This window comes from Cynoglossus semilaevis, chromosome 16, assembly GCF_000523025.1.
Source record: "Cynoglossus semilaevis isolate Cse_v1.0 chromosome 16, Cse_v1.0, whole genome shotgun sequence".
Classification (NCBI taxonomy): domain Eukaryota; kingdom Metazoa; phylum Chordata; class Actinopteri; order Pleuronectiformes; family Cynoglossidae; genus Cynoglossus; species Cynoglossus semilaevis.
The window spans coordinates 17,499,998-17,510,832 of record NC_024322.1 but is presented as its reverse complement, the minus strand read 5'-3'; the positions used below and the strand labels follow the sequence as shown (position 1 = coordinate 17,510,832).

The 10,835-nt window shown below is 39.3% G+C and overlaps 2 long non-coding RNA genes across 6 annotated transcripts in view; both read right to left on the bottom strand.

Annotated features, from left to right (window-relative positions):
• Nucleotides 1–1,129: 1,129 nt before the first annotated feature.
• On the bottom strand, nt 1,130–5,411 carry LOC103392454 (uncharacterized). The gene is made up of 3 exons (XR_522909.3): nt 3,737–5,411; nt 3,401–3,511; nt 1,130–1,292 (listed from the first exon to the last, which is right to left on the bottom strand). It is a non-coding gene; the product is annotated as an uncharacterized LOC103392454 (long non-coding RNA).
• Nucleotides 5,412–5,466: 55 nt separating this feature from the next.
• Nucleotides 5,467–10,835, bottom strand: part of LOC107989793 (uncharacterized) — a 16,915-nt gene continuing 11,546 nt past the window's right edge. For all 5 annotated transcript variants that reach the window (XR_001761306.2, XR_001761305.2, XR_003052216.1 and 2 more), the window contains 4 exons: nt 7,884–8,000; nt 7,468–7,663; nt 6,395–6,528; nt 5,467–5,793 (listed from right to left, as the gene is read on the bottom strand). This is a non-coding gene — a long non-coding RNA (uncharacterized LOC107989793). The remainder of the gene's footprint in view (nt 5,794–6,394; nt 6,529–7,467; nt 7,664–7,883; nt 8,001–10,835) is intronic.

Genomic DNA, 10,835 nt, shown 5'->3' with positions numbered 1-10,835 from the left:
AAAAATCACCCAAAACACGCCTTTTTTTGAGAAATCTTAAAAAAGGGTTTTTGTTTTGAAAGTTAAAAAAAAATTTTTTTTGAATTTTTTTAGCAATACCCAAAATCTGTTCAGATGTTGAAGATTTGATATAATATAATTTGATAAGAAGCATGCAGAAAAAGAAAAAAATTTGAAAAATAATTTTACAAAGTTTTTCTAAAACTTGACTAAATTTGACCAGAAATGACAAAAACTTGCCCTGATTTGATGAGAAACATGCAAGAAAAGATAAACTTAAAAAAATCTTTTTGACTAAATTTGACCAGAAATGACAAAAACTTGAGTGAAAGATTGAATAAAAACAATTTCAATATTTTTGTAATATTATTTTTCAAAATGTTATCTTTTCCTGTATATTTCTCATAAAATCAGGATATTTAGAGAACATTCAAAAAAAATTGTGTCATATTTGGTCAAATTTTGAAAAAAAAAAATTTGTAGTTGCTTCGCCATGTCCATTTTTGTGGTTAAAATTCAGAAAAAATATACTTTGTTTGTACGCCAACTTTTGATTACGATAAAATACTATGCAAGTAAGTCCCTGAAAAGCTCTTCAAAAATAAAAGTTTCTCAAAATGTCTCATTTGCAATTGTTTAGAATTTTTTTTTAGGAAAATTGATGAAACATTTTCATGTTTTCAATTTCTGGATGTTTCTCATCAAAAAGAATTAGAAAAAATGTTTGGGGTTTTTTTGGAAAAATCTCTTCACAATGAGGGCGAAATAAAGTTAGCTAAAGATATCTGATCGTTTTGGTGTGAGTAACAAACATTTTGCTTCATTTCCAGTGTCTCTGCTCTATATTTAGTTACTCTATAGTTAGGTTAGGGCTTGGTGTGGTTTGGGTTCATGTAATAACCATAACAATGATCATCTATCACTTTTCTTAGGACGTTGGTAGAAAGATGGTACCCGTCACAACCCCAACTTGCATATTTTTTATTTATTTAATTTTTACTTTATTTATTCAGATTTTATTTGTTATGTATTTATTGTTTTACATGAAAAATTTGGGATATTTTCATATTTTCTAATGTTTAGAATAATTAAATTTTTATTTTAAAAATTTAAAAATTAATTTAAAAAGTTTTAATCATTAGTAGCAGTAACAGTTTTAATTTTTTTTTTTTATTCATATTACATTTTAATATTTGTTATTTTACTCACCTTAGTCTTTCTGCAGTTTTTGAACGTTGGTTCAGGGTTCAGTAAGGGGTAATAACCACAGGGACTTTCAAAACCTTTTCTACCTGCAATGCAACATCAACAATTAATAAAAAGCATCATACTAAATAAAAACTACCTATGTTGGTTAAGAATGTCGTTTTTAAAAATCTCTTCTTAAAAATTTGAAAAATAAAAAAAGATAACACAAAGAATAAAGATAACTAACATGCCTAAAAGTATGTAACTAAAAACATTTTTTATTTTTGTAGTTGATAAACTTTTGTCATGTCATGTTGAAAGAAAAAATTATTTTCTGCATGTTTCTCATCAAAAATTTTTTTGGCAAAACCCTAATTTCTGGTGAGACGTTGAAAAATTATGATGAAATTAAAAAAAAAAACACAAAATTTTGTCTTTTCTGCATTTTCTCATCAAAATATGGCATTAAGAAAAAAAAAACCGAAAAAAGTATTACCAGAAAAAAATAGAACAAAAATAAATATCAAAATTAAAATTTAATTTGTCTAACTTTTTCCACTTCCCCTGGTATTTTGCATACTGGAAGGGCTGAATGCACTTGTTCATCCCCATGTTTATTTTTTTCAAATGTTAATCAAAAGTCTCAAAACCCTCCGCTAATCCCACTGCAGTCGTCTGCCTTAACTGACTGCCCTTCAAAGGGAAACGAAATGCTCTTTATGAAGAAACGGCAGCTTTCAGACAGGGATAAAGGTTGTTTCCATGGATGTGGTGTTTTCACATAAACTTCCTCTGGTGTGCGTGTGTCACACATTGTGTGTGAGCAGAGTTTGTGTAACCAACATGAAAAGGAAAATGTTTCAGAAAAAGACAGGATAAACTATCTGTTTGTTTAGATGAAACCTCACCTGTAACTTGTTAAGGAGTTGAACCACAACCCTTCCTTTTTTTTGTCTTCCTCTTTATTAGCCTGCCAGCACTGCTACACTTGCACTAGCGAGTAGCTCTGTTTGGTAATTACCGCACACTTTAATTTAAATGATCTCACTCCTAAAGCTTTCCAGAACCCTCGGTTTCCTCCGGTGACTACATCACAGTGTGTTTACCACTGCCACACACGCACACATAAACACACGCACAAACACAGGTATTATGCCTGTGACCCGCTGCAATTAGAAGTCGATCAGGTTCACGCTCTCGTTTGCGGCCAGACTAGGACCGATCCAAACACGCAGCAGATTGACGTGACTCACGGAGATCACATGAAGCCGGGTTTGTTGTGTCACGGGCCAAGAAAAGCAACAGCCCTCTTCCTCTCAACATCACCGCTGATTGATTGAACATGAACTCTAGCATATGAAAACGTACGTAAACACTGATCATTTTTCAACATGGTGTCATACTGTAGCCCAGCACATGTGGATCACGACTGCACGTCCGGACGCACTTATCCTCTAATGAGGCTGCCGCGCTCTATAAACCGCTCAGTCAGTGTTCCTGTGCGGCACTCTCAGGGAATTCCTTCTCCCATTTATTGATATAATTAAGGAGTACATGGTTGGAAGTAACGGACGAATGTGTGACTTTTCAAAGTGTGTTTCAATTAAAAGCCTCAGAGCGACTTAATGAGTCTTAATTTGACTGTTTTCCAAAGAAGCCAGTAGTCGTGAAATGTGGCAGGGACAGGAAGGATGTGAAGTGATTGCTGCTGTAATTACTGTCACAGTCTGTAACTTGGCTCCTTTGCCTAATGAGCGCCCTCTTATTTTTGGTGATGCCGGGGTTTTTCATTGGTTAATATTGCTTTTGGGACCAATGACGTCTAAGAAGAACAAAGGAGAAAACGTGTTTCAGGGGGTACGAAAAGACGTTGAATTTTACCGACATAATATTAGCCACATGTAGGGGGCGGGGCCGGGGTCAGGACGCAGTTGAATTTTACCGACATAATATTAGCCATATGTAGGGGGCGGGGCCGGGGTCACTTTTATCCGATTGCACAACAGACGCAAGTGGACCCATAAATTTAACAGGGATACTTTATTTGCGATGTACAAACAGTCAATCCATACATTAAACACAACACAACGCAGATCAGAAGGTCAGCAGAGTTTGTTGAAGTATGTGTGTTGACATATACTCAAATACTATGTTTTTTTTCAACAATCAAAACAACTGTGCGTGTGTGTATGTGTGTGTGTATACACTGCACCTGTATCTGCCACTGTTCTTTTGGTGCTCCTTGTCTTCCATCTCCTCCTCCTCCTCACTCTCATGAATGGCTTTGTCCTCTGGATCAGCTCCATGACTTGACACTTGTCATCTAATCAAGGCCAGTAAACAACAATGATCAACTTTAAAGCACTTTTTCCAAACATTTCCAAAGACAAATACAATGTAAAAAAAATCTACATTAAAAAAAAAAGCACCAGACACAGAATGTACAGTCTTTGTATGAAGTATTTAACTTTGAATACAGACTCTCTCTTCAATGATACGTCATCTAACTGTGGTTAGATGACGTATCATCACAGATAGGCTACTGTACCTTTGCTGCTCCGTCTTCCATGCCAAGTCTGGGACGATCGGGACACGTGGACAGGGCTTGCTGCGGCCATGTTGATCGACCATGCTAACTGTAGCCACCTTGACCTTAGCTCCATCACGGACGAACTCTATCAATTAGCGGAAATGTACTGCATCCTGCACTAAACTTCTTTTTTCCCCTTAGATTTCAGTTCAAATCATATCTCTTTTTTGGAGTTTCTTTCTTTTTGGAGTATTTGATTATTAATTCGGCTACAATTGGTAGGAGCTGCTCGTATCCGCCGTTTAATATGCAAAGTATGAGATCGACCTAATAGAGCGGCGCGTGAATCATTCACCCGGCCGTCCCGCCCGCGTTTCACTCTGTCACCCCTGCGGAGACAGGCTACTGCGATAAACTGCGGCTCTGTACAAGAGTAAAAAAAAACAAAAACAAAAAACAAAAAAAACAAAACTTGCCGACAACAACCGGTCGGTTCGGTCAGGATCAGACCTTCCTGTGGCCACCCCGCCCCTGAATAAGATGACCACAAATGAGTAACTGAGGGCTGGAAGGAGACGCAGCTGCCAAACAAACACACTACTGTAAACGCTGCTATTCAGACTGAATGTATCTAATGTATCAGACCGTATTTGTACTGATTTGTAAATCAATAAAATACCATTTATCCGTTCATCTGTCTCCACAGTCTGGTCTAAACACCGCTCAGTGAAAAAGCTCTAGAGTCTGAAAAAAGTTTGAACCGAGTCACCAAGATTTGAGGTATCACAGAACAAAAGTTCAGGTCGAGTCCAAGTTATTAAAGAAAATTTAGTGAAGTTAAACAGGTCTTCAGTTTGACAAGTTTGAAAATGAGTCATCGGGCATTCAATTTGACTGTCCAGTCATCAGGACAGGGCACGATACACAATCAGAGTCTTCACAGAGTCACATATGCAGATAAATAACTAATAAATAACAGTTTACAGTCAACAATTAACCAATTAACTTTCAAACTCCAATCATTGGACACTGCTGCGGCTCGAACCAGTGACCTTTTTGCTGTACGGCTGGAGCACCAACCACTCCAGCATTAGCTAATATTTAGCCATAAATTGTAATAAATCGTAAATGAATTACTATCACAATTAATTGTGATTAATCTAGAGTTATCATCAAATTAAACATTGTTATTTGTTCTACAGCCATTATATATATATACATATATGTATATATATATAAATATATACATATACAGTATATATACATGTGTGTGTGTTTAGGTCACGCCCATTAGTGTCAATAATTGAAGTATGAACAAAACAGGAAAGGAAACTACACAATACTCCAACAATACAAAAAAATGTTTGATTCCACTTTGAAGTGTTCAAATCCAATTATGTGAGTGTTAGCACTCTGGATGATGTCAGTGTGACTCAGAGTCAGTGTTTGAGGATCGGTACCGTCTCCCTGATCCTTAGAGATACACGGAACTGATGATGTCATTCCATTAGAGAAAGGGGAAAAAAAAAATAATCCAGCGTTGTGTGCAGCGGAGGGTTTTAGGAAGAGAAATGTTCAGCTCTGCTGGGATCATGGCTTCACATTGGACGGCCTGCTGATCACTTAATGGCAGCATGACAATGTCCATTACAGCAAACTACCCATGTTTAATTGCTTCCTTCGAGCCGACCACTCATGGGAAGGATTTTCCGCCTGTGAGAAGTGAGTGGGGATGTCTTGGACGGGGAACAAAGCTGTGGCGCTGTTGTGGACAGTAGGATTGGAGGGACTGTGGGCTGGAGGTACGAGTGGGTGAGCTTCTTGTAGGCCTTCCTCTCCCCCCCCACCACCACCACCACCTCATCATCTGTCCTCTGCTTCTTGTCCCCTCGCAAAACGGGCCAACGAGTGTTGGGCAGCGTCCCAAACCGCTGTCTAACAACAACATTGGTGAGAAGAAACTCCAGTTAAACAGCGGAGAGGAGGAGAGGAAGAGAGTCATTCGGTGGTTACTGTGGGAATGTTGGAAACTGCGCTTTCCTGAGGCCTTGGGAATCCCACACTGGAGCTGGAACCTGTGGGCAAGGAAAACAAGACCTGAGTCCCACCAGAGTGGAGATGTCATACAGAATACAGCAAAAGCCTGGAGTGGGACGTTCTCTGATCTTCTGATTGGTCGAGAACGTTAAGGACTTTGTGGGGGGAAAACTCCACCTGCACTGGGGTTTTGTTGGTACTGTGTTGCCCAGTGCAATAAAAAAAAGCTTCTAGATTCAACTGAAAATGAACTAAAACACAAAAAAGTCTGCAAATTAATTCAAAATAATTAGTGACTTTATTCCAGAGGTTAATAATTTATTTTTAAAAATCCTAACAAATGTGTATTTCTGGTGCCGTCATCAGATGCACACTCTCTCTGCCTTTAAATGCTATTCATTCATTCCAATTTTTTCCGCCATTATTTGCCAAAATCAACAATAGGTAAAAAAAAAAATAAAAAAATTCCAGGAATTCAATGGAAACCGTGTGATGTCTGGTCCTGTCTAATTAAACTAATTAGTAAAAGAAAAATGACCAAAGACAAAGATTTCACTGAACACGACTCTCTACTGCCTCCTGTGTTTCTATCTGAACCTACGCTCTTGTGCAACAAACACAACATTAACAAACACTCACTCTTCTGTTCGTCTCTCTTCAGATGTCCGTTTCCCCTCGTTTCCTTTTGGATGCCTTTTCCTTCCAGATGTTTCTCCATGTGTTAAAGGGGACACGTGGATGTACAGGATGAAAAACGACAGTGACACCACTTCCTAAAACACACAGAGAATCAGAGAGAAGAGTCAGTGTTTCATTGGTGCAGACACTGCAGCCATTGTTAACACACTTGTAATGAGAAGTTCCTGATGCATCTTGGCAGCGTTCATCACTTGATATAAGTACAAGATGAAATGATCCGCACTGGGAATAAAGAGCGCAGCATTGCGTGACCATGAAGCCAACATCCTGTCTTCAGTGAATTCCATGGAGGAGTGTGTGGCTCCTTTGGTTTCCCATGCTTTTTCTAGAGTCTGTGTGTGTGTGTGTGTGTGTTTGTTTGTATGCACTCAGAAGATCTGATTTATGTTTTTTTTTTGAAGTTATCTTTTGTATTGTAGAATTCCACGGAGACTTGTTGACAGTTGAGCGAAGGCACAGTTGTTGTTTTTAAAGAGATCCAGAGAAGAAGAAGAAAAAAAAAACTATTTCAACATTTCTACTTATATAAAATATTAAACATATTTACAAATGTATATAATATGGACTGCTAAAGTCCTCATGCTAAAATAGCTCAGAGGGATGTGGACTACACTGCTGCGGCGACAAGATGAAAATTATATAACTTTCTTTTCAGTTCCATGTATAAAAGTGTAAAAAATGACGTGTTTGCAGCACTAAATTAATTCACACATAAACATGGGACAATTTAAGAGGGGTTAAAATGATAGCTCTTTGAAAGACCGCCCCACATGGGACAATTTAAGAGGGGTTAAAACGATAGCTCTTTGAAAGACCGCCCCCCACCCACCGAAAAAAAAAATAAAAAAATCCCCAGCCTCCTGTGGGTGACTGACATGAAAGCCACTCTGTACAGTATGTGATTACTGGAACATAAAGAAAGGCTCGGGCCGCCGGAGCTGCTGCTCCTCTCTGGGACGACTCATCTGTGATGTGTCCTGTCTGTGGTCTGAGAGCCAATCAGTGCAACCCACCTCTTTAATCAGCCTGCTGGAGGAGGGACCAAGGACGCTGCGGTGACCACAGGAGGCCTCCCTTCTCATTTTCTCACCCACCGGCACGCCCGCTCCGAGGAGGAAGAGTCCTGAGGTTTGTGAGGCAGTGACAGGTGGACAGGTGGCTCTTCAGCGGCACTAGAGGGAGCCGCCACACCTCGTGGCCGCGGTCGGGCTAAATATATGAAGGGAACCACCTTTAGAATACAACTGTGCTGCGGTGTTGTGAGTAAACAACATGTGCGTGTACTTTATGTTTGAAGTATATCGTAGACACAGTACTCTCTTTTTCTACCCATTACTGCCACCTGTTGTTCTAACCCATACTTGTGTATAATATTTCCAAGACAGACTAAACTGTGATTGACAAAATTGACAAAAAGTGGAAATCTTACCTTTCGACATTGGTTCCTAAAGTGGGGGGTTGGGACCCCCCTTGAGTACGCAGAATTGTTGCAGTGGGGTCACAGCAAGGCAGATGAGTTCCAAGATGCCAACTTTATTTTTCCAAGCTGTGATATGGAGAAAATTAACAGTGGTTTGAATTCAGAACAAAAAAATCAGATCTGTTGTTTGAACTGTTAATAACTAAAAGTTACAAAATTCACAAAAGTGTGGGTCGAGGCCAAGAAAACGTGCCAAACATACTGTTCTCCTTTTTGTGCTTTTGTTTGGTCAGTGGAGTCTGCAGCAGTGAAGTGATGAACAGCTGGTGAACTGAGGTGACACTTCACTGCATGCGTATCGTTCAGTTGTTTTCTGTAAAGTTTTGACTGATCTAAATGAAAGTTCGATGTTTGCCGCTCCGAACTGTCAGCTTCTATTCCTGCAGGATCCGTCAGACATATTTTTATCAATAAACTCGAGCAAACAGATGGATTCCCGTTGTAACGTGACAGAGTTGAAGCAGCAGCGGAACAGTACTGCAGTACTGCAGTCCAGAGCGTGTACTCTGGTCCAACACCAACGTGGTGGAACAGATGGTCACGGGAAGAACCGCGTCTGAAAGTTCTTTAATTTATTAAGCTGAGTTACATCACGTTTATTATTAATATGATGTCAATAAAAATCATTACTAATTGTTGATATATATTTTTAAAATTTTACCAACTAAATATTCAGATATTTATTTTTTGTACAGATCAATTTCTATTATTCAGATATTTATTTTTTGTACAGACCAATTTCTAAATCATCAACATATTGATTTACTTTTTTTGAATGAATCACAAATCCAAAGAAGTTGGAAAAATTCACAAAGACTGACGATGTCTGTAGTTTAGGTAATTATTTTTTCCTTTTTACGTAATTTCTGTAGGACTATTAACTTGGAGTTTCAAGGATTTCCTAATGACTTTACATTCGTTTTCTCTCATGTTTCGTGACACTCCATCAAGTTACTTCAATTTCCTGAATTTTCCTCAGCGTCTACTCAGTGCTAAGAACACAAAACATTTTCCCCTCCTGGTTTGTTTTGCCACTCGCTCCCTACTTTGTTTTCTACATCCTGACATAAGATTGATGAAAGTGAAATTGATAAATTAAGGATTCGTCTGTGGGATCCCTCCCAGCACGATTTGGAGAAAACACACAGCTGCAAACACACCACAAAGTACAAAGCATGCACACACACACAAACACACACACAAGTCCTCACCAAATGAAAAAAAAGAACTACATCCAAAAAATGTAATCCTCACAACATTAGAGGCGAAATGTGACAGCTAATTAAAAACAAGATCCACACCACACAACAAGGCAAAACATCATCACTAACCAAGGCTGGAAAACCTCATCTCTCTGCGGCTTCTTGTTTTATATTTACCCCCGTGGCTATGTGCATTCCTCACGCTCACCAGAGAAAAAAACAAGCAAAACGCTTATTTTATCCGATATATTTAAGTCAAAAATATATGGAGGATCTAATGTGTTCAAAGATGCCCAGGTACAGAGTAGTTTTTCAGGAGTTTCAGATGTCTTTCTTTTCTTTTAATAAATCAGGTACAGAGTAGTTTTTCAGGAGTTTTGAAACAGATTTCTTTCTTCATGAAATTGTTCAAAATAAATTCCTACGTCATTTTTTACCGTCATTTTTGTATTTTCTTGATTATTGTTGTAGTTATGGAGGTGGTGATCCAAGAGCACAAACCCAAAGAAGAAACAAAGCTAAGGTGTTAGCAGGGTTAGCTCGACCTAGCGTAGCTTTAGTGCAAATTATTTTGTGCTGAACTACTGTAAAAACACACCTAATTTTTCTTTAAACTTTTTTTTCTACAGCTGAATATACAACCATATACTGTAGTATCACATTCTATTCAAGTATTTAGCGTTTACCATCTGAAGAAATGGACGAGGACGGAGAAGAGTGTCAGGAGTTGATGATGGACCTGGACCTGTTAGTGGACCTGAGGACTTTTTTTTATTACTAATCCATTACTAATGGAACATTTTATCCACTCGGGATAAAAGAGCTGCTCCAGGAGGTCAAGAATTGAAGTGCAGTCACAGCAGACATTACTCAGATTTTGTATTTTTGAAGTGACATCATCAACTAAATATGTTACTGTACCATACTGTGCACGTAGAGATGAACATCATCCATGTAGAATTGAATTTACTTTTCTCTTTCTAACGGCATTCATTTACACCGTCTGACCGTGTGTGTGAGAAGCACCGCACAAACAAACGCAGCCCGATGGTCACCTCACCACCGACACCTGAGCATCAGTTACCTCCTCACCCTGTCTCCTCGTCTCCTCGCCTCCTCTCCTCTCCTAGCATCTCGCCCGTCGCCTAATTCAAAGCATCTTGCGGGACGAGTGCGATGGAGAGAAGGATGTGGCTGAGGCAAATAAAAGAATCATAACAACAGGATCAAAGCAGACCAGCAAATCTATTCCTTCTGGCTTTTGCATGAAACAAAGGAAGTCAAAGACAAGACAGACAGGGCACTGCAGAGAAAGGAAAGGAAGGGATCAAAGAGAAGAAGAGGGGTGAGGAGGAGGGGGAGGAGGGGTGAGGAGCTGAGCCTGAGTCCTGAACTCTGCATCTCGCCGACAGGGTCATCGTCAGCATGTGTTGCCGTTTGATTGATGCCTCTGCTCCGGCTCCTTTATGTGTGTCTCTCACTGGTCTGAACGCCGATCACACCCTCCCCTCGCTCTGTGCCATTAGATCAAACAGCTGTGTCAGGACTTATCCATAACTCTGAGCAGCCGTGCCGCCTTTTATATTTTTAGCCTAATACTCGACATGTCAGTATACCACTCCTCTGTTTGATGGAGAGCTGGGAATCAAAGACCAACAAAGAACAGCAGCTGGAATCAGGCGTTCAGAACAATCCACTC